The sequence below is a fragment of the Crinia signifera genome, chromosome 2, assembly GCF_055691185.1.
Source record: "Crinia signifera chromosome 2, ASM5569118v1, whole genome shotgun sequence".
Taxonomy (NCBI): Eukaryota; Metazoa; Chordata; class Amphibia; order Anura; family Myobatrachidae; genus Crinia; species Crinia signifera.
The window spans coordinates 171,238,080-171,262,785 of NC_139218.1; the positions used below are offsets into that span (position 1 = coordinate 171,238,080).

Genomic DNA, 24,706 nt, shown 5'->3' on the forward strand with positions numbered 1-24,706 from the left:
GACTCCTGTACCATGAAAGTTATGTTTAACTTTATGTGAATATTCAGTTAGCGCTAAGTGGTGTCACCGATTTTTTTTCTCACTTGTAGACATATTGGCAATGGCGCAGTTAATAATTGCAGGTACATCTATAAGTTTTGGTGGTCACTGATTGGTTGAAAACATCCATCTAAGATGAACAGTATGTATGCGAATGGAAAGATTCGCTGACCATTCCGATATGCACGCATGAACATACAGTATGCGTTAAATGTAGGGAGACCCGTACTGTATATACAGTATGCGAAAATGTTTCCACGCAACTATGTGTTAATATATATTTACGCTGATAATAAAGCACATACAACATGTTGATCTGCGATTAATTATTACACATAAGAAATGTAAGGAAAGCATTGTGACGTTTGTATGGTTTTTTTTGGTTAATAAATAAACCATACAAGTACTCCAGCAGAGACTACCCAAATACACATACTGATCAGTGGAATAACATGTGAACACATTTAGCCATGTAGCACAGAATGTCAACAACCTGTGTATGTTGATGTACAGGTGCATGCTAAGGTGCGTTCATAACGAGTAATTTACACCGGATTTTCGGCGGGAATTAGCTACAACATTAGCAAAAAAAACCTTGTGAAAGGCGGGATTTTAGCATATAAATATGCAGCCAGATGAAGAGCACTTTTGCTGCAAACATGTCAGATTCTGATGATTCCGCAGCTGAGGAAGCCCTATTGAGAGCCATAGTTCATTCTATGACAGAGGCATTGTTCAGGAGGGAAGAGAAGCGGAGAAGGAGGAACCGAGAGAGTAGTAGCCCAGCAGAACAAGGGGCACCCTCTCAAGCAGACCCTGTCCCAACTGCACAGCCTCAAGAAGGGCCCAGCAACCAGCCAGAACAAGAGGTTGCATCTCTGCAAACCTGTGAGACCGAGCAGCTGCATGGTGAGGTGACTGGGCACACCAGCAAACGCCCTGCATCACCTAAGAAGCGTGCTGGGCAGGATACTAGCAGCAAAAAGATAAACCCTGCATTTCAAGAGGCTGAATTGAAAATTGTAATCCCCTGAGCACGCAAATGGATTTAATTAGTTCCCAGGAAGCTGCTTCCCACTACAAAGATGAAGATTTGGGAGACAATCACAGAGGAAGTCAATAAGGTGGCACCAGTGGAGAGGGATTTGGTGTCGGTGAAGAAAAGGCAAGTGTGTTTCTCCCCCTGATATTCAAATATGTGTATGTATGTTATGAGGATAATAGAAAGGTATGTTTGTAGATAGTGTTACACTTCAATGACAAATGTGAACTCAACCATGTCTAATAACCCACATTTATATATGAAATCTGCACCACTTGTGTGATGTGAGGTTATGGCCACAGTTCTGCTCATGTGAAGTATGTGATGGGACAACAACAAGTGTGTTGTTTTAAAAGACTTGTTGAAACGTGCCATATGAAGCAAATTAAATAAGGATGTCCAAACTGTGCACATTTAGCTGTTGAGAAACTATGGGAAGGCATCCCAGCATGCCTTCCCACTATGGGAAGGCATCCCAGCATGCCTTCCCATAGTTAAATTACTCCCTAATAGCAACACTGGCAAGCTATGCTGGGATGTGTAGTTTCACAACAGCTGGAGGAGCATACTTTGGCCATGCCTGCTCTCATTTCAGCATAGTGAGATATGTATGCGCATTTAGCAGCCTAATGAGTGATATAGGAGACACTGTAATGCTTCATAATGGTGACATAAATGTGTGTGTGGCAAACGTATGTAGAAAAATAACATATCAGCCACACTAGTAAATGTAACGTACTAATGCTGTGCGGTAGCAGAGTGGTGGAGATATGTCCTGAGTATACTTTGTATTTATTATTTGTAGGTGGACAGATTTCAAAAGTGGGCTGAAGAGGAAGATGAGTGACCGGTATGCTCACAGCATGTCCACCGGGAGGGGGCCTATGCCATCCAATTTGGAGTATACCCCCCTGGAGCTCGAGGCCTTGGATGTTGTGGATGTGGTAGAGGTCAGGGGGTATCCAATATGGATAGTGAGCTCCCGGTGGAGGTGTTTGCTGCTGAGCTCGCAGGTAAATTAGTCATGCATTGATTGTGGTAACAGACATTGTTTGTGTATGTGATGGTGACATTGATTTGTCTTTTTACCATAGGTGAGCCGGCGAGTCCTGAAGTACCGGCACCATCTCCTTCTTCAGGCCCACCAGTCTAGCAGCCTCTTCCAATAGGACGCCCCCAGCCACAACAGACAGTGGATAACATGGGGACACAACTGCTGAAGAGGATCCTGCAGCAAGGGGTGGAGGATGTGGCCCGTCAAGAGCGGTATGTGGCATTCATGGGAGACTGGAAGGCTGCCAACACAAAACGGTGTGAGGAGACCATCCGCAAGAATGACATTCTGGCGGCTGGAATGCAAAACATTGCACACCAACTCAGCCGCTAGAATGACATTCTGGCGGAGCTTCTCACCACTGCTAAGTAGCTCATGGCGGGCCAAGCAGCCACCCCATCCGTTGCCCCACCCCAAACTGCACCACCACCTTCACAGTCTGCCGAGCCTCCTGTGCCCACTGGCCGAAGAGGGCGCAAGGCTGCTGCCCCCAAGGCCCCATCAAGCAAGGGAAAAAGAGGGCGGAATTAATGCCACCTTATTGACTTTCTCTGTGATTGGATCCCAAATCTTTGCATTTGCAATGGGGTTCCACTTCCTGAGTGCTAACTCAATCCATTCCCGTGCAAAGGGTACAAAAGTGTTTAATTTGAACTCTTGAAATGCAGACTATTGTTTTGCTGCTGTGTATCCTGCTTAGCATTCTTCCTGGGTGATGCAGGTCGGATGCTGGTGTTCCCTTTCATTTCACCATTGCAGTTGCTGGGTAACACATGTTTGTAGATATGCCGCTTCTTGTTCTGGCCGGTTGATTATTTGTCATGATATTTTTGTTTTTATTATTTTGGATTTTCCCACACAAAAAAAGCTGTGATGCTTAACAGCAATTAAACTTACTTTACAAAAATAAAAATACGGGTTGTATGTGTAATTTCTTGTGTAAACCAAATACTACATTTATGTGTACTTACTCAACTTGGCCTTTAGGTGAATGTAGTGATGTGTTGTTCATGTTTGCCATGCAGAACCCTCTCCATGACCATGCACATGTTCATCTCCACCATTTCAATGCTAATTTGTTTGTGCCAGCACCTGTGCAGAGCAACTTAATAGGTGAGAAAGCTGTTTCTGTGCAGCTGATGTAACTCCTTCATTACAAGTTAAAACCAGGGCCAGAACAATGAGTTCCTCATGGAGTGGGTGAGGTAGGCAAACAAGGGGGAAAAGTGACAAGTGTGTAGGAATGCATATGTGTCCTCCAAAAACAAACAGTGATGACTCCCCATAGTTCTTGGTACAGGTGTGTTAAAGATGTGTCAGTCGACCAAGCATGACAAAATGGTTTGTGTGCAAACATGTTCTAATATTGTTCAAAATAAGACTTTAGAGTGTGATAGGCACATGTTGGGATCCTTTGTTAGAGATATGTGATTGTAATAATGTGCTTGGTGGCATCTTACATACAGAGTGTGCTACATAAAGTTCATAGCAGATATGAAAGTGCATAATGTATGTTCTTGGGAAAAAATATACAGATTGTGTGCAAAATAGTGGCCATGGCCTTAGGACATTGCTCCACCATTGCAAGTAGAAATTGAGTCCAAAAACATCATTGTTGCTCTTAGACGTGGCTTATGTGTCTTTTTCATAATAAAAAACTGGTATGTTTATGTTACAGTGAAAAAGTTGACACGTGATGTAGATGGGTGTAGATGGTTATAAAATAACTACCTGGACATATATAACCAGGTATTAGAATGAATATTACCTAAAATTAAACCAACCTTTACTTGTTGAGAAGTGTAGAAAGATATGCTTCCAATGTGTTTGAGGGCTGTGTGTGGCTTGCAGGTAGTGAAATAATGGTTTTCACTTAATAGCCTGCAGCATTGCTTATTAGATTCAGGTGTATGTGTTTGACTAGTAATCTGCATTAATTAGCAGACCCAGGTGCCCGCTCTCATGCGGTAGCTCTAGGGGTGGTCAGGAGCACTCTTTGGCGTCCGCCTGTTTTTGGGCCAAAATGCACGGTGCGTTCGCCGATCGAGGCAGTTGTGGCACCGTGCATTTTGTGTGTACGCCCATGTTTACGCCCAGTTTCCCTCATTATTCCGGCCGCTCCCATAAAAATGCCCACATGCTGCCCACAATGACTGTGCTCTTGTGGACAGGATTTTTCGCACGGAGAGAGCCGCCCGTGAAAGGTGTGCGGTCGCCGCACATGCGCATTGTGAAAGATATGCATGCGCAGATGAAAAAAACCCGATCAGACCGCGTACGGTCCCACCGCACCAACCAGAATAACCCCCTTAATCTGTATTTTCTCCAAGCAAAATAGCGGGCCTGATAGGACTTTTAACTGGGTTCAAAAAATTCTAAAATTTAAAAAAAAAAATATAGTTCACCTACGGTGAATTTAATCTTTAAAGGCTTTACATCATCAGCTAAACACAATGATGGCACTGTTTAGAATAGAAATACTATGTATGTTTTTTTCATGTGTGGAGCTTTCATGGTATAATAATTATTATTATTATTATTATTAGATTTCACCTAAACTGGGATGTATTGTTCACATACCTAATCGGTATCTTATTTAAGCAAAATAGCAGGCCTGATGGGCCCCCATATTGGGTTAAAAATATGCAAAAATTTGAAAAAATTGCATACTTTTCACTAGGTCACGGTTTTAAAGGGCTGTCTAAATGGATGCGATCATTTAAAACAGTAGCTCCACTCACTGGGATGGGGCATGTCAATTCTTTAGTTTGTAAAAAATGTTGTTATGATTTTTCAAATTGGTATATGTTAAAAAATGGCCATGTACTTTAACAGTTCATCTAGCATCCGTACTTGTAAAATTGTAAAATTCTTGACGTGGAATGTGGAGGGATTAAATTCCCTCCTAAAAATGAAAAAAGTCTCTCAACACTTAACCCCTTCAGTTGTGGGGGTTTTTTTTGGGAGCGCACCCCACTGGGTGAGTTTTTTTTTTTATGGGGAGCGCTCCCTTAAAAAAAAAAAAAAAAAACACCACTGCCTCCCTGGGTCCGGGCAGCCCGGCTGAACTGTCAATCAGCCGCTGCCTGGACCTGCACCCCGTCCCTGTCCCCGGCAGCCGGCTTGTCATAAGCCGGCGCTGAGGACTTCAATAGAAAACCCAGAGGGGAGGGGGGAGGAGGAGGAGGCATGGCAATGATTCAGTGATTGAACTCAGCAGTGCTGCCCGGCTCTAAACAGTGGCAATCCCGAGAATTTTTCGGACTTGCCAGACTGGACACTGAGGCACAGCCCGGAAAATTCTCAGGATTGCCACTGAAGGGGTTAAAACGGTTTAAACACGATGTAGTAGTTCTACAGGAAATGCACTGGAGAGAGGGAGATAATACTTTTAAGGACAATTGGTTTATAGATTATTTTGCTACTTCTTTTGTGGCTAAGAAGCAAGGGGTCATGATTATTATAAATAGATATGAGGTGATGGATAAATATCAAGACCCAGAAGGCCAATATTTGTTTCTAAAGATAAAATTAGGAGAGCTATTCACAATTGCTACAATAAATGTTCCTACTGGTCCCAATACAGTCTTTTTTACTGATTTATTTGTCCAGCTACAAGATTGGGCAGAGGGTGAAATCATATGGGGGGTGATTTTAATGTAACACAACAACAATCTCTAGATAAATCTAACAATATTACCAGGGATATACCACCGCCAGCTTTAAACATGTTGATGAATTCTCTGGAACTGTTGGACCCATGGAGACATCAACATCCAATGGATAAAGAATATACTCATCCATATTATACGTCTACTAGAATAGACTATTGGCTCATTCCAAGTACGTTACTACGAAGAGTAAAATGCTCAAAAATGTAGCCAATAGCTATTTCAGACCACGCCCCTTCATGGTTTGAATTAATGCTTTCATCCCCTATTGCTCAATCCTATAATTGGAGATTCCCCACATATCTATCGGAATCCCCTGAGTTTTGCTCAACATTGCAGCAACATTTTTTTTAATTATGCAGAGGATAATATTCAGCATCTAGATAATATAAATCTATTCCGGGCTGCAACTAAACCTGTAATACGGGCAATATAATAGCATATGTAGCAGCTAAACGAAAAACTCTAACCAGTAGATACACAGAGCTTAGTGCAGCGGTATCTTCTGCCTATGCTGAGATGTTGGGCAATAATTCAGGGGAATCTCGACAAGTATTTCTAGAAACTAAAGCACTGTATGATACTATATGCACAGAAAAAGCTCAATATTATCTAGATTTTCAAAAACACAGATATTTCCATTGGGGAAATAAAGCGGGGAAGTTACTAGCATCAGTGGCTAGAGGAAGACGCCCAATAACCCGAATATCGAAAATCATCTCGGAGGAAGGTAATCAAGATAGAAGTACAGCAAATATAGCAGATTCCATTTTAAAATACTATACAAATTTATATTCCTCACCTTTGGATCACCCAGCTTTAGGGATGTATTTTTGAAGAAGAGCTAAACTTCCCATATTAAGACAGTTAGAAAGTAATGCATGATAGAGCCGGTGACAGAAGTAGATCTTAAAGTAAGTATAAAAAAACTGTCCAAGGGTAAATCTCTGGGTCCAGACGGATTAAATGCAGAATATTATAAGCTATTATTGCCGCACTTAACACCATATCTGCTCAACCTATTTAATTCTATCCTTTCTAGGAACACGCCTCCTTCGGGTTTTAAACAAGCTAGGATCATTGTACTATTAAAGGCAGGAAAAGACCCAAACTATGTAACATAATCTAGACCTAATTCATTATTGAATCAGGATCTGAAGATATTAACAACTATCATAGCTCAAAGATTGCAAATAGTCTTATCAAAATTACTTCATCCTTCGCAGACATGTTGGGGGAAATTTACTAAAAAAAAATTGTGGAAAAAAATCGTATTTTCATACGAAAATACAATTTTTTTTGGTGTATACGTATTTTTGGCATTTACTATGAAAAAAAAAACGTATATTTGTATTCTTAATGATGGGACATTCGTATTTGTATTTACAAATACGAATGTCTACACCATCGAAAGAAAACGGCAGAAATCACCATTCAAAAGAATGGTGGTTCCTGATTTACTAAGCAGCCGTATTGAAAATACGGCTGCTAATTGGCGTGAAACAGCCACGAAAATACGGCAGGAAAATACACCTTGATTGTCCTGTCGTATTTGCTTTAAGCCTGCACGGATCAGTCAGATCTAAGCAGGCTGCAGTGTAAAAAAAAAAGGAAAATTAAATAAATAAATGAAAAAAAAACCGGACGTGGGGTCCCCCCCACAGCCATAACCAACACCAGGCTGAAAGAGCCAGGGCCGGTAATTAAAAATCAGGGAACCCAACAAATAGGGGTTTCCCGATTTTTAACAACCAGCTCCAGGTCCGGGGCTGGTTCCCAAAATACGGGGGACAAAATGACTAGGGGTCCCCCGTATTTTAAGAACCAGCCCCAGGCCAAACCAGCCAGCAGGATAATGTCACAGCCGGGGGACACTTATTATATAAGGTCCCGCAGCCAAAACATCACTCTACTGACCAGTCAGCCTGGCTAGGGGCCCTGGGAGAGTGGGGAACCCCCCAATAAAGGGGTCCCCCCCTCCAGGACTTACCTGACCAGGCTGAAGTCTGGTGCTGTCCTCGATGCCCCTGGGCGGTGGGCATCGAGCTGATTGAAGTGTAAAAAAAAGATTAAAAACTATTGTTTAAAACTGTGGAACTATGAGTCCCAGCAAGCCTCCCCCGCAAGCTGGGACTTGGAGAACCACAAGTCCCAGCCTGCGAGCATTAAAGGAACCGCTGGCACTTGTAGTTCCACAGTAATAAAAATAGTACAATAAATACACACTGACAAAATGAAAATAAAACTTTAATACATACATTACACACATACTGATACTTACCTATCTTGAGCCTGTAGGTAGCCCTCGGTCCTGGTGTCCTGGTCCTGTGTCGGCATCCGTGTCGTCCTCCAGGCCCATGTCGGTGGTCCGTGTCATCCTCCAGGTCCATGGCGGTGTCCGGGTCCGAAGTAATCCATGGTGGAGCTGTGGAAGGAAATCCTACTCACCTGGTCCTGTGGTGAAGATGTCTTCTCTTGATCCGCCGTAGTCCAGGTAATCTTCTGCATGTTGGCGCTCCGGGCACACCCCGCATCTGACTGTCAGAGGCACAGAGATGTTTGTCGCAATGGTGAGGAAACTTACATGTATGGTGTGCAGTGATAAGTTTGTGCCAGCATCTTCATCACAGGTTACTTGTGAGCCATGTATGTCCCCCACAACTTACTGGGCAGCAGAGTAGCACACAGGACAGCTCACAAGAGCCTGCCTGGGCAGCAGGGATGAAAGCCATGCTTGAAACTGTAACTACACAGTTAACTGCTACTGCAGCACAGACCCAGAGGGTGCAGAGGGAGCTTGCTATCCTTTCTGCCAGAGTTGATATAATCACTCCTACCCCTGGGGATACTCGTAAGAGAAGTGATTCTGGGGCTGATGATGGGGATGATGATGATGTGGGAGATGCAGACGCAGGTGATGAGGAGCCTGATGCTTCACAGTCACTGCTGCGGGGCACAGAGCCATTAATTATGGCAATCAGGGAGGTGTTGGACCTTCCCTTAGCTGAATCCTCTGAAGGGGATGCTTTCTTTGCTACTCAGAAGAAGCAACAGGTGATTTTCCCTGAGCAGTCTGACCCGGAAAGCACTTTCAAGTTAGCATGGAAAAACCCAGAAATGAGGTTTAAAGTGGCTAAGAAATTTAAAGCCACAATCCCTTTTGATCCTTAGGTGTGGGAGGAGCCACCGGAGGTTGATTCTTCTGTGTCTCGCTTAGCTAAAAAGATGGTGCTTCCAGTACCAGGGTCGTCTTCACTGAAAGATGCCACGGACAGAAAGGTGGAAAACACCCTTAAGTCCATTTTTACTGCTAGTGGCGCGTGTCAGCGTCCTGTCTTAGCAAGTTGTTATATGGCTAAGTCTATATACACGTGGGCCTCCCAGATCCAGGAAGGTCTTCTGGGTGACATGACAGTAGCGCAGGTGTCTGAAAAATTGCACCATATTCAGGACACAGCTAAAGTCCTGTGTGAAGCGCAGAAGGAGTTAGGAGCCATTAACGGCCGTAACTCAGCCATGGCGGTGTCAGGGCGCAGATCCCTCTGGCTGCGGCAGTGGGTAGCTGATGCTGACTCCAAACGGAGTGTAGAAAACCTCCCCTTCACAGGCGGCAGGTTGTTTGGGAGTGATTTAGATGAGTTAATCTCTAAAGCCACGGCAGGGAAGTCCACATTCCTGCCATCAACCCCACAGGCGCCCAAGCGTCCTTTTCATTCTCACTCCAAGCAGTCCTTTCGGACAAGTAAATTCCGCCCTAAAGCCAGGGGTGGTTCAAATGCTACCAGAGGCTCCCGGGTAAATTCAGGAAGCCTTCTGCTTCGGCCACTTCAGAGCGGCCATCCGGGGCAGCTGCAGGTAAGCGCGCAGCATGATGGTGGGGCTCCACCAATAGCTCTGGCAGATGTGGGAGCCAGACTGGCGTTCTTTGGCCATGTTTGGGAAGCCTTGTGCCTCAATGCTTGGGTACAGGCTCTTATTACGCACGGCTACAAGCTGGAGTTTGCAGTACAGCCACCTCAGAGGTTCTTCAAATCAGGCCTTCCAGCGTCCACAGAGGACCAAGTGGTGTTGCAGCAAGCAATCCAAAAGCTGGTACAGGCCAGGGTGATAACCCTGGTCCCTCCCCTGGAGAGTGGGCAGGGTTATTACTCAAATTTATATGTAGTCCCAAAACCGGACGGCCCGATTCTGAATTTAAAATCCCTGAATCCCTTCTTGACGGTAACCAAGTTCAAGATGGAGTCCTTGCGGGCCGTTATAGCGGCACTGGAGGAGGGGGAGTTCTTGGCGTCCTTGGACGTGAAGGACGCCTACCTTCACATCCCAATATGGGCCCCTCATCAGAAATACCTGAGGTTTGCGCTACTGAACGATCACTATCAGTTCCGCACACTGCCGTTCGGCCTGTCCTCAGCCCCGCACATATTCACCAAGGTGATGGCGGAGATGATGGTGGTTCTAAGGAAACAAGGTATTTGTGTGATACCATACTTGGACGACCTGCTGGTAAAGGCGCGGTCGCCAGAGGAATTGCAGGCAGCCTTGCAAGTTACCATACAGACCCTGTCGGGTCATGGTTGGCTCCTGAACTTAGCAAAGTCCTCTCTGATCCCTTCACAGAGACTACAGTTCCTGGGGATGGTGCTGGACACGGCTCTCATGAGTGTCCCTGCCACAGGAAAAAATTGTAGACATTCAAAAACTGGTCACAGACTTGTTGAAACCCCCCCCCAGGTGACAGTGCACCAGTGCATTATCCTGTTAGGAAAGATGGTGGCCTCCTTCGAGGCTCTCCAATTCGGGAGGTTTCACACCAGGACTTTCCAGCTCGACCTCCTGAGCAAGTGGTCCGGTTCACACCGCCAGATGCATCGGTGGATTGTGTTGTCATCACGGACCAGACTGTCACTACAGTGGTGGCTCCACACGCCCAACTTACAAGCGGGGCGGCGGATTGGCATCCAGGATTGGGTCTTAGTCACCATGGATGCGAGCCTCCTGGGTTGGGGTGCAGTGACCATGGGTCAGTGCTTTCAGGGCAAATGAACCCTATGGGAAACACGCCTCCACATCAACAACTTGGAGTTACGTGCTGTGTATTATGCACTTCTGAAGGCGGCCCCTCTCCTCAGCGGACAGGCGGTCCGCATCCAATCAGACAATGCCACTACTGTGGCGTTTCTGAACAGGCAGGGCGGGACCAAAAGCAGGCCCTGCATGCGGGAAGCAACAAAGATCCTGTCCTGGGCAGAGAGTCACTGTCAGGCTCTTTCTGCCATATTCATACCAGGGGTGGACAACTGGGAAGCAGACTTCCTCAGTCGCCACGAGCTCCATCCCGGGGAATGGAGTCTACACCACCAGGTATTCAGTTCTCTGGTGGCTCGGTGGGGGACCCCACTAGTAGACTTGATGGCATCAAGACACAATTGGAAAGTATCCAGGTACTTCTCCAGGGCAAGAGACCCTCAGGCAGAAGGAGTGGACGCCCTCTCCATACCGTGGACGTTCAACAGCCTGGTGTATGTCTTCCCACCGATTCCCCTAGTGGCTCGGGTGCTAAGGAAGATAAGAAGAGACGGAGCCGAGGTGATTCTTGTGGCTCCGGACTGGCCACGAAGAACGTGGTGCCCAGAGCTTCTAAGTCTGCAAAGGGACTCGAGGCACCTACCTCTGCAAAGAGACCTGCTCATGCAAGGCCCGTGCGTCTTCCAGGCCTTGGAACAGCTGCGTTTGACGGCCTGGAAGTTGAACGGCAGATCCTGACGCAGAAGGGATTTCACACTTCAGTCATCAGAACTATGACTAGTGCAAGAAAACCGGTAACGGCTGCACATTACCACCATATATGGAAGAGATATGTGGGTTGGTGTGAACAGGAAAAGTTTACTCCTTCGGAGTTTAAACTGGAAAGATTTCTTAGATTTCTTCAATCAGGTCTGGACCTGGGCCTACAAGGTTCAAGGTTCCTTGAAGGTACAGGTATCTGCACTATCTGTCTTTTTTCAAAAGAAATTGGCTAATATACCTGAAGTGCAGACATTTCTGCAAGGAGTATTGCATATACAGCCTCCTTTTGTGGCCCCTACTCCACCATGGGATTTGGATGTCGTTCTGACGTTCCTAAAATCCTCCTGGTTTGAGCCATTGGAGGAACTTGATCTGAAATATGACATGGAAGACGGTGGTCTTACTAGCCCTAGCTTCGGCTAGGAGGGTCTCTGAGCTAGGGGCATTAACCTGCAAGAGCCCATATTTGATATTCTATGAAGACAGGGCAGAATTGCGCACTAATTCACGTTTTCTGCCTAAAGTGGTGTCTGCGTTCCATGTGAACCAGCCAATTGTGGTTCCTGCTAGTGGGCATCATTCTGAGGTGCCAACATCTTTGGATGTGGTAAGGATTCTCTGTGTCTACATCAGGGGAACAGCAAGAATTCGCAAGACTGATGGACTTTTTGTCCTTTACGATACCCAAAAGATCGGGCGTCCTGCTTCTAAGCAGTCTATTGCACTGCGCAACCATTAAACAGGCTTATGTGGTAGCAAAGCTTCCTATGCCTGCTGGGGTGAAAGCCCACTCAACTCGTTCAGTGGGGACTTCCTGGGCGGCTGCCCGAGGAGTATCGGCCTTACAATTGTGTAGAGCTGCCACATGGTCAGGCCAACACACCTTTGTCAAGTTTTACAAATTTGACGCTCTGGCCACTGAAGATACTCAGTTTGGGCAAGCGGTGCTGCGGCAATAAGTTCTGCACAATCCCGCCCGTTCTGATGTCTTTGGTATATGCCCATCGTTAAGAACGACTTCCCTGTATCCCATAAGAATGATAGAGAAAATAGGATTTTAATACGTACCGGTAAATCCTTTTCTCTAAGTTCTTATGGGATACAGGGCGCCCGCCTCTGTGCGGAGGTTTGCCTTGCTCACTTTGCGGTTTATTCTAGTTCATTCTTTCTGACAAAATCCTTCTTAGATGGACAAAACCATGTGCACTGCAGGGGGGCAGATGTAACATGTGCAGATAGAATTAGATTTGGGTGAGTTATTTTGTTTCTGTGCAGGGAAAATACTGACTGCTTTAATTTACACTGCAATATAGATCTCATTTTGAAGAAAAACCCCACCCAAATCTAATTCTCTCTGCACAAATTACATCTGCCCCACCCGCAGTGCACATGGTTTTGTCCATCTAAGAAGGATTTTGTCAGAAAGAATGAACTAGAACTTTTTTGTTCCTTGCGGACATAAGGGTGTAGGTTACCAAGGTAACCTAATGTTACATAGTGTACCTTAACGGTTCACGAGTGTAGATTGTCACTTAGGTGATAATTCTTATAAATTGTTCCAGTTGGAACACAGTTCTGAAAATTTGTCATGTTTGACATGTTCTTAGGCCCTTAGACTTCCCAGGTTCTGTGGTTGCTAATGTGGTCTATGTACGTTGAATGTATGTTGGGTGTGCTGGATGAATCTCACCACGGTAAATATTACACATATTCCTCTCATATTGTTCTTCTCCTTCGGCACAGTTCCCTTAACTGGCTAGAGGGAGGGGAGCAGAGGGGAGGAGCCAGTACACCCAGTATAAAGTTTTAAATGTGCCTGTCTCCTTTGGATATGCTATTTTCCCCATCGTTAAGAACGACTTCCCTGTATCCCATAAGATCTTTGAGAAAAGGATTTACCGGTAGGTATTAAAATCCTATTTTTTTACACTTCAATCAGCTCGATGCCCACCGCCCAGGGGCATTGAGGACAGCACCAGGCTTCAGCCTGGTCAGGTAAGTCCTGGAGGGGGGGACCCATTTATTGGGGGGGTCCCCACTCCCCCAGGGCCCCTGGCCAGGCTGACTGGTCAGTAGGGTTAATGCTTTGGCCGGGGGGACTTGTATAAAAAGTCTCCCCCCGGCTGTGGCATTACCCTGCTGGCTGGTTTGGCCTGGGGCTGGTTCTTAAAATACGGGGGACCCCTAGTCATTTTGTCCCCCGTATTTTGGGAACCAGCCCCGGACCTGGAGCCTGGGGCTGGTTGTAAAAAAAAAAATCGGGGAACCCCTATTTGTCGGGTTCCCTGATTTTTAATTACCGGCCCCGGGTCTGTTAGCCTGGTGCTGGTTTCAGCTGTGGGGGAGACCCCACGCAATTTTTTTAATTTATTTATTTTTATTTCTATTTTTTTTTTTACACCTTGCAGTCTGCACGGATCTGACTGATCCATGCAGACTGCCTGTAGGAATTCGTATTAGCGGCCGTATATACGGCCAGCTAATACAAATGAATACGACATCGGAGGGTTACAAAGCAGTCGTATATGACTGCTTTGTAAATCCCCCTCCGGAACACGACTTTGCATATGAGGTATGCAGTCGTATTCATTCGTAGCAAGAATACGAATACAATTATTTCCCCCGTTATACAGGGAAGATCATCGGTTCATAATATCCACCAGGTGAAAGCAGCTTTGACACAGTCACAAACCCTGACTAGGAGTAAATCCCTATTGGTGAGCTTGGATGCGGACAAAGCCTTTGACAGAGTTTCCTGGTCACATTTGTTGAGAGTATTTCATATGCAAAGGCTGGGGGTAGGGTTTATTAGCCTATTTCGAAAGTTATATGCCTCACCAACCGCCTTCTTAACAATAAACGGTTTAAATACTTCCTATTTTGATTTAGTTTGAGGCACCCGACAGGGTTGCCCGTTATCCGCTTTATTATTTAACTTACCAATTGATCCCCTTATCAGATTATTTCATTTAGACTGGCAAGGCATAAGTGTAGGACGCACAGAACTTAAAGTATCAGAATATGCTGATGATCTCCTTGCCAATCCCAAAAAGCTTTTTCTAACCTAATGCAATTATTCTCTGAATTTGAGAATGTCTCCGGGTTTACAATTAACAAATCTAAAAATAAAGCATTAACACTAAATAAAAATGCAAAAGTTGGATGGTCTAACGATTTCCCATTTTTATGGGCAGAACATTCTTTTACCTATCTTTGTCTTATTATAACGGTAGACCCAGCCAATCTTCATCTCGCCAACTACTCTCCCCATAATAGCAAACCTTTTAGCAGATTTTAGATCATGGCAGGTTCTCCCTTTATCATATATCGGAAGATGCCATCTGATCAAAATGATTTAGTACCCACACTTGCATACAAGCAGACTCAAAATAATAATGACAAAGAAGTGTATCTTGCCAGACGCAAGGAGGCTAAGAAAGTGATCAGGCGTGCCAAGGCACAAGCTGAGGAGAAAATGGCTCAGTCAGTAGATAAAGGAAGCAAAACCTTTTTTAAGTATATAAGTGAAAGACACTGAGAATTTGGTGGAGGGAGACAAGGCAATTGCAGATCATCTAAATAATTATTTTTGCTCCGTATTCACAATAGAAGGAGAAGGGAAGGGACCACAGTTAAGTTGCAAGGACATTCATAAAAATAAGGTCGATGGAAGTACATTTACTAAGGAGAAAGTCCTAACAGAACTTTCAAGACTGAAAGTGTATAAATCAATGGGGCCAGACTGAATGCATCCAAGGATACTAAAATAAATAAAAGATGTGCTGGTAGCGCCATTAACAGATTTATTCAACCAGTCACTAGATACAGGTGCAGTTCCAGAGGACTGGAGAAAAGCAAATGTAGTTCTACTGCACAAAGGCGGACGCAAAGAAGAAGCAAGTAACTACAGACCGGTGACCGGTACTTACATCAGTAGTAGGGAAATTAATGGAAAAACTATTAAAAGAAACAATAGTGGAATATCTTAATTTAAACAATTTACAGAATCCAAAACAGCATGGTTTTACTGCAGGGAGATCATGTCAAACAAATCTTATTGACTTTTTTGACTCCGTGACCAAAATAATAGATGAAGGGGGCGGGCTGTAGATGTGGCATATCTAGACTTTAGTAAGCCATTTGACACTGTCCCACATGGCAGACTGCTAAATAAACTTGAAAGTGTGGGATTGTATTATAAAACAATTAAATGGATAAGAACCTGGTTGAAGGATAGGAAACAGACAGTTGTAGTAAATAGAGTGCATTCTGTGGAGAGACATGTTACCAGTGGAGTACCCCAGGGATCTGTACTTGGTTCAGTGCTCTTTAATATCTTTGTTAGTGACATTGCAAATGGTATTGAAGGGAAAGTATGCATTTTTGCAGATGACACAAAGATATGCAACAGAGTAGACACACCAGCAGGGGTAAATCAAATGACTGATGATCTAGGTTAACTTGAGAATTGGTCAAGAGCATGGCAACTACAATTTAATGCTAAAAAATGCAAAATGATGCACTTGGGACTCAAATACCCAAAAGCTCAATATAGTATCAAGGGTACTATAAGCGAAACTACTGAGGAGAAAAGGGATCTAGGAGTCACTATTTGAAGTGACTTAAAGGCAGGAATGCCAGGGCCGGATTAACAGTGAGCCTGATGGAGCTACAGCTCCAGACCCACTCTCCAAATAAGCCCATTTTGTAGATGAGGACTGGGGCTTTCCACCGAGCCCAGCCCCGCATCGCTAGCCCCCGGGAACCGGAGATACCGCCGGGCAAAGCTGAAAAGTTTTCCCCATAGGATAATATGGGACCCACTAATTCCGACCCCCACCCAGTTCTGACAGGTGCCAGTTCTTAACCTGGCATCACAGAAGCTCGAAGCCAAATCGCTGGGCCTTCAATCTGATACCAGGCTAGTTCACATGGGTTAATTGGTTCCAGAGATATTGCGGGTAAACTGATTTTATTTCTGAAATGTAATTTCATGGCTGTTCTTGTTCTTTGAGGGTAGATTTCTCTGGAATCAAATGGCACAGTTTCATGGGACCAAAATCATTTGAAGGTCACTTAAAGTTATTCAATATGATACTGGTCTCATGTAAATGGGTCTGTTGGTTCCGAAGATATAGCCGGTTAAACAATATAGCCGGTTAAAGGAGAGGGGGGTGGGGTTTCTCTCCCCTTCACACCAGAAAATCCCAGGTAAGTCCCTGCATTTTCTAGTGTGAAAGGGGTATTATTTTAAATAGCCAGGACTTGCAGTGCTCTGAATACTGTCAATGGCTGTCACTTCTGCCTCGCGGCGGCTGTCCCCTAGTTACTGCAGGCATGTATTCCCCCTTGGCAATGAGCATGTAATCCCACATGGCAACGAGCATGGAACCCCTGGCAATGAGCATGTAGGTAAGCAGCACTTATGTAGCATAATTTTGAATTGGCATTATGGTGTTTGGAATAATACATAATGGAAATTATGGTGTGTGGCTTAACATGTAATGGGCATTATGGTGTAAATTTATAATGCACGCCTGTGGCGCGCAATGTCCCTGTATGGAAAGCATGTTGTGATTTTTTGCTCAATCTGTTTGGTATAGTGTGTATTTTGGCTCAATCCATGTGGCAAAATGTGCCTTAATCTGTGTGGCATAACGTGAATTTTGACTCAGTCAGTGTGAATTTTGGCTCATTCCATGATAATGTGTAAGAGGCAAGTACAGTATTAGGGAGTTACTATTGTGTTGCCTGATTTGTATAAGGGGTATAAAGTGTGGAAAACTTAGGTGACCACATAAAAGGTGCTAAAATGTTGTCTACCAAGTTTTGGCTTTCAGTATTTTTTTATGACTAGAATGCCGCCTCACCCCGCATGTATCATAGGACATTGGCATCCTGCGGGTGCACCTATAACTGGTCAAACACACACATATATATATATATATATATATGTTGAAAGTATTTAAACAAATAGAGACACACCCATGAGCAGACCCCCCAACCAGAACACTGGTCACGCCCCCCACATTATTAGGTGATTGGTACAGCCTCATCTGGAATACTGTGTCCAGTTCTGGAGAAAATATCTTCAGAAGGATATAAATACATTAGAGACTATACAAAGAAGGGCAACTAAAATGGTGCATGGCCTACATCACAAAACGTACCTAGAAAGACTAAAAGATCTTAACATGTATAGTTTGGAGCAGAGAAGGGAAAGGGGGGACATGGTAGAAATCTTCAAATCTATCAAGGGTTTTAACATAGTACAGGAGGGAAATTTTCTTCAAAGGAAAATAAGTAATAGAACATGAGGACATGCCCAGAAGTTAACGTTTTTTGGCTGGAAAGTAGTCAGTATATATGTCAGTACCTGTTTATGTTGTGGACCCGAGCGCATGACAGGATCGGTTGGGGACCGGAGGATAGCCGGACGGATGTAGGTCTTTCTCATAGGCCAGTCAGAGGTAGATAGATATACAGGATGCCCGAAGATCTCCCTGGAGCTATAGACTGCTGAAGGTAGCCAGTGGGAGCATGGAGGACTTAGAGGCTAGCAGCTCGAGGTGTATGGAGGCCTGGAGGCTGGAGGTACACTGAGCTGAAGACGGAGGACACACAGGAGGTTGCAGCGGAGGTTGCACTGTAACAGGAGACTGGAGGTGCACAGGTGCTGGCAACGGAGGGTGCACTGTCGCAGGAGACTGGAGGTGCACAGGTGTTGGCAGCAGAGGGTGCACTGTATCAGAAAACAGGAGGTGCACAGGTGTTGGCAATGGAGAGTGCACTGTAGCAGTAGACTGAAGGTGCACAGGTGTTGGCAATGGAGGGTGCACTGTAGCAGGAGACTGGAGGTGCACAGGTGTTGGCAACAGAGAGTGCACTATAGCAGGAGACTGGAGGTGCACAGGTGTTGGCAACGGAGGGTGCACTGTAGCAGAAGACTGGAGGTGCACAGGTGTTGGCAACGGAGGGTGCACTGTAACAGGAGACAGTTACCGTGGTAACCAGGTTGGGGAGCACAGGACGCTGATCCTTCCAACGGAATGACAAACGAAGCTCTGGCACCAGCCTGCTGCAGGCTGAAGCCTTTTATCCCCTGGGAAAACTGCAATTGGCTGCAGCTCCTGGATTGGTAATTCTATTGGTGGGCTCCAATAAGATGGCTGCCATTTGAGGACATTGCAGCCCTCTCAGCTCAGCCCCTGACCCGGTGCCTGTTGGTGATTCTCCCACAGGCTGCCGTAGGTACTGCTGGGTTAACCCCCCCGTCGCCCAGCATGCAGCAGCGTGACCCTGCTCCTGGCCCGACTGTCCCCCGCAAGTCACAGCCCGCCGGAAGACCCGAACGCCGCCGCCTGAACAGTAAGGCGGTGGCGCCGTTCTCCCCGTCAGCTTGACCCGCTGTCGGGATCCCGTGACCCGGACCAGGCCTCGCCGCACAGCACGCACAGGTAGGCAGCGAGAACGGGCCATGACAATATATGGTCTAGAAATGGAATACGTTGCTCTATCACACCAGAATGGGCACTTAGGGATATTACTCAGCCCGCAAATGTCATAGGCCTATCATCAGGACAGAAAATATTATTAGTAAAGATATTTGCGGCAACAAGAAAAACAATTTTATCTCAATGGGTTTCAGCTAATACATTAACAATAACATTACTGGAGCCTTGAATCGCCCACTTATTTCAAATGGACTGGCTAGAAATGTTGCTTAAAAAGGAAATAAAAATAAAGAAGTTCCTCTCAGTTACCATACTGTATGTCAAATCATTACCTTTAATAACAAAAAACTCCCTGAGACAAGCTATCCAAACAACCTCTTGGTATAACACAGAGACACTATGATTAGGCACATACCCATTTTAAAAATATGATTTATATAGGTTTATTATTAGGGGAATAAAGATACAATGTTCTAGGCTAAGACTATATAACTTTTATAGTTATACCACACTACTCAAGTTAGTTTTTCTCCAATGTTTTTGCTTTCCTTCCAATTGTATTGCTATGTTACTTCCTTAGCCCTGGGTGGTGGCTCCTATGCCGCTCCCCTCAAGTTTACTCTACTGCACAGTTTTTCCCTTCTCCCCTGCAGTAGTTATACAGACCTGATGTACTGGGTCCTTAAGGCACTAGAAAACAAAGAATTAAGTGTATACTTTAAGGAAAGTGTGATATATTAGCATCTTATGAATCTTAAACGGAAATCTCATCAGCTGCCCAGAAAACACATGTAGACAAGTCTCAGGGCACAGAAACTAGAGTCATGTAGTAGACCAGTCAGATTAGGGTAGTGGGTTAACTTGGAATGTTGATGGAAGCGTAACCGAAATATCCCATTCTGACAGGAATTTAACTTCAGCCTTGAGAGATGAAATCATGTAGGAGGAGCTATAATGGGTGACGATTAACTTCACCGGGAATCCCCACCGGTACGGGATCTCTTGGGAACGGAGCGCTGCTGTGATGGGAGCCAGTACTCTTCGTTTGGCGATGGTGGTCACAGAGCAATCGGGGAAGAGCTGTAATCCTCCAAGAATATCCGAATCACATGCCTTCCTGGCCGCCTGGAGGATACGTTCTTTATTTGTGAGGGTGTCCCTAGGCAGGGAGGCTGGGATCGACCTGGGTCAAGGTAGACGGTGTATCTGATCTATCAGCAGATCTTTGTCATCGACATTGGGGAGGAGTTTGCCGAATACTGATAGAGCATAGTCCAGCAGTTCAGAGGGAATTAGTCAGGGATTCCGTGGATCTTAATGTTATTCCTCCGGGAGCAGTCTTCCATATCTGCTAATTTATACTTAAATGCCTCCAATTCTGTTTGCTGAGTATCATGAGTGGAGATAAGGCCATTATGGGAAGCCACTATTTCCTCCATTTTACGTTCCAGATGATCCATTCGATCCCCAATTGCAGAAAGTTCAACTTTAACTTCCCGGATAGATGCAGCGAGATCTTGAGTTAGTTCCCTTTTAAAGGCGGTTAGGACCTGACACAGTGAGTTAACTGTTAGGGGACCTGAGGAATTGGGATCTAAACCAGACGCAGCCAGCAGGCTGGAGGGTTGGGATGGGCAAAGTGCGGCCTTGGGAGCCAAAACATCAGATGGGGAAGGGGTAGAACGGGCTTTATTTTGGAATGGGAAGGACACCGGGGGAGGCAATGACCCCCTAGGCTTTTTGGAAGGGATGGTGTAGAGAAAGCTGATAACGTAGTGGACAGCACACTATAGAATCCAATTCTCTGCAACGTCAGTTAAATGATATGAGGCACGTAATAGGGTACGAAAATATACATAGAAGCCCCGGGTGGTGTGCACCGAGGAGGGGTATCATGCCCACACTGCAGACGGTGGAGGAGTGTATCCAATGGGGAAGTACATTGGAGCAGGGCCCGTGGTGCACTAGGATGGGACTAAAGTGGTCGTATGGCCACCCCGGGGTCCCCCAGTGGGCTAGCAGATAGCCAGGTGTGCACTAATTGAAACAGTTAAATTAAATAGAGCAGGCCCTAGCAGCAGGGGAGAATACCAGGGCCACACACTGGTGGAGTATTGTGATATGGTACACTGTGCCTCTTACCACTTTATGGAGGCAGACAGAGATGAGGTTTGGCAGGAGGCAGCACAACTGTAGAGGGCACCGGCAGCTCTGGTGGTGCCTGCAGCATTCAAGATGGCCACCGATCCTAAGGAGATGTCCCTTGTACTGGGGATAAACGCAGGACCCAACAGCCACCCCAGAGAGCAGAGACCGGGCAGGTGGCGGTGTTCGGGTCCTTGGCAGGAGGCTGGAGTGCCTGTGAGGTGCTCACATGCCATTCGGCCGCCGGAACGTTCCCCCGGAGCAGCGTCACGGGTGGCGGGTGAAATTGAGGCCCCGGCTCCGGGATGGTGAGTAGGCCGCAACCCACAGGGACTACCGGAGTGTCCCTCGGCTCCGCAACTCAAACCCACTGGCAGCGAATAGCGTGGCAGGGTAGGATGGGGCTTCTGGATGCAGCAGGGGGCTCAGGAATCTTTAGAAAATCCCAGATGGAAAGGAGCTCTCTTCCTAGGTTTCCTCCTCCCTTGGCATCCAAGCCACGCCCCCGTGTGATTTTAAACATTTATTACATTACACACAATAAAAATGTACAATAAAAAAGTTATAAAAGCTTGTCTGGAATATACTACATCAGTCATGGAAAGGTAGGTACTGGTTTCCAATGTGTTTTGTCTCTTTTTTAATGTTAAGGACTTCCTCAGGGGTCAAATTAGGGGACCATGAACCCATAAGCCTTTTTATAGGGTTGTGTATGTATTTACATTGGCCGAAGCTCTTCTGGGATCCCAGCGTCTATTTACCGCAACTGCGCATGCGTGGTATTTCAGAAATATATATAAAACATACATGAGTATAAAATCAATCATGAGCTTACAGGGAGAAGGATGGGGGATCTTTCTAATCTATTCAAATTTTGTCCTCAGTTTATGTAGAGTATCCCTGTGCCTTTCAATAGAAATGGTGCAATTTCATAGGAATCATTTAGACCTGCGGGAATTAGAGTACTTAGAAAATGGATCCAATAAGTCTCTCTCTTGTTGTGCCAATTTTTTGTCCTGATCTCCACCTCTTTCCCTCAAGATAACATATTAAATGGACTTAAAGGAAAGGGCTTCTGGGTTCACATTGTGTTTATTAGCAAAATGCCGTGGGACGGAATGGTTGTCCATTTTATTTTTAATGGCTCTTCTGTGTTCCTGAATTCTAAAACGTAGTGGTCTCTTTGTTTTCCCCACATACTTAAGGCCAATCGCATTCTCTAAATACACTACAAAAGTGGTAGAGCAATTCATCATGTATTTTATTTTATAATCCTTAGTATGGCCTGTGTTGCTAAACTGTTTATGTATATAATGGCTGCATTTATAGAAACCTTTGGTTCTTAGCCAGTCATTACAAGGGTCGTCTTGTAAAGGTTTTAGCATGCTGGGTGCCAAGATCTCTTTGAGATTCTTTGCACTTCTAAAGACTATCTTTAGTTGTTCAGGTATCACTTGTTTGAGGACAGTATCCAGTTGTAGTATATTCCAGTGATTCTTCAGAACCTTCTTTAAATAATTCTCCCAACAGTTATATGTTGCTACAAAGTTCAGGCTTTGTTTTTTTTCCTGTCTTGTGCATTATAGGATAGTAGATGATCTCTATTTTTCTTTATGGCTCTCTCTAGCAGAATTTATCAAGGTGTTTGGATATTCCCTGTCTATAAATCTAGGGATGTGGATCGTTTTAATCGACCACACTTAGGTCGACAGTCGAAAGTATGTGCTGCACATACTTTTTTTTTTTTGCATCAATAATTTTTATTGAAAATATAAATGTTTGTTTTTTGTCTGCAGGTGGTGGTGGGGGGGGGGGTAGATAACCAGGCACATGGGATATATACATATATGGAACACTTAAATCAAATATACATACATAAAATCCGATGAGTATAAGAAGATGTAATACATCAAATGCATCCAAACAAACGTAGGTCTAGTGGTGATATATTAGTAGCTATCAAATCTAATAATACATTGGCATTATACTAGGCATGCTATAGGAGGAGGAGGAGGAGGAGGGAGGAAAGCTAGTTATGATGAGGAAGCGGGACCCGCGCCATCTGTGATATACTTATGCCATAGCATCCATTTCTCCAATGGGGAGGAGGTTGGGGATGATTGTGGCATACATTCAGTTTCCATAGTAAAGTGGAATTGTATCTTATTGGTGACTGGGTGATAGGAGGGGGAGCAGACTGTTTCCAATTCTGGGCTATAGCTGTCCTAGCAGATATACAGATATGGCCCAACAGGTATCTATGGTGGGGCAACACATCAGCGGGGAATTTATGTATATGTAGCAAGGCTAAGGCCTCAGAAGGCGACAGTGAAAGGTTTAGCACCTCATTGATCAGCTTAAATATCTCAGACCAAAAGACCCATATATAGGGGCATGACCAAAATATATGGAAGATATCTCCTACTTCTCCACAATTACGCCAGCAGTATTTTGAACAGGATTGCCAGAACGTGTGAAGTCTATCTGGGGTTAGGTATAATCTGTTCACCAATTTGATATGCATCTCCGTGTGATTCAAACATCTAGACATTCGGTAGGATGAGATGAATATCTGCTCCCATTGGGCATCGGATATAGGGAGTCCTAAGTTCTCCTCCCATTTCAATTGTGCATTAGATTTGGAGATAGGAATCAAATCTAAAAGGGTCCTATACCAAAAAGATATATCTTTTTTTGAATTGCTTTGAGATAAGCACACCGATTTGGCCTGGGGGATTGGGCCTGATGTTCCCATAGGTCTGGGCATCTGCACATACTTTTTGTACTAGATCTCATCTCATCACAAAACCGAGATGCGATGAAATGCGATATTGTATACAATAATTGTAACGTGTATGGGCATCTTTAGTAAATATAGTTTGTCATTTTAGCCATTCACACAAATCACCAATTAAGTCCAATTAATGAATATAACCTCCTTTTGCACGATATGAGAATCAACACTTGGGGGTTATTCTAGTCCATTCTTTCTGACAAAATCCTTCTTAGATGGACAAAACCATGTGCACTGCGGGTGGGGCAGATGTAACTTGTGCAGAGAGAATTAGATTTGGGTGGGGTTTTTCTTCAAAGTGAGATCTATATTGAAGTGTAAAATCATGCAGTCAGTATTTCCCTGCACAGAAACAAAATAACTCACCCAAATCTAATTCTCTCTGCACATGTTACATCTGCCCCCCTGCAGTGCACATGGTTTTGTCCATCTAAGAAGGATTTTGTCAGAAAGAATGAACTAGAATAAACCCCTTGGTCCTAACCATTGCATTTGTATAGGAATAAGCTGCTTAACACTAAACAGGTATTTTAATAAATATTAATAAAAATAGAAATCACTGTGAAAAGGATTTGCACTGACCTATGAATGAGTACAGGTCATCACAAGTTTATCAGTAAGTAAAAAAGACAAAATAATATTGGAGTTCGAAAAATTGAATTGGATTGCCTTTAACCTATATACTTGAAATGTAATATAATTATGTGCATTTTCTAA

The 24,706-nt window shown here is 44.7% G+C and overlaps 1 protein-coding gene across 1 annotated transcript in view; it reads left to right on the forward strand.

Annotated features, from left to right (window-relative positions):
- CACNA1S (calcium voltage-gated channel subunit alpha1 S) overlaps positions 1-24,706 on the forward strand; it is a 761,524-nt gene that overhangs the window by 301,023 nt on the left and 435,795 nt on the right. The gene's annotated exons all lie outside the window — the stretch shown is intronic.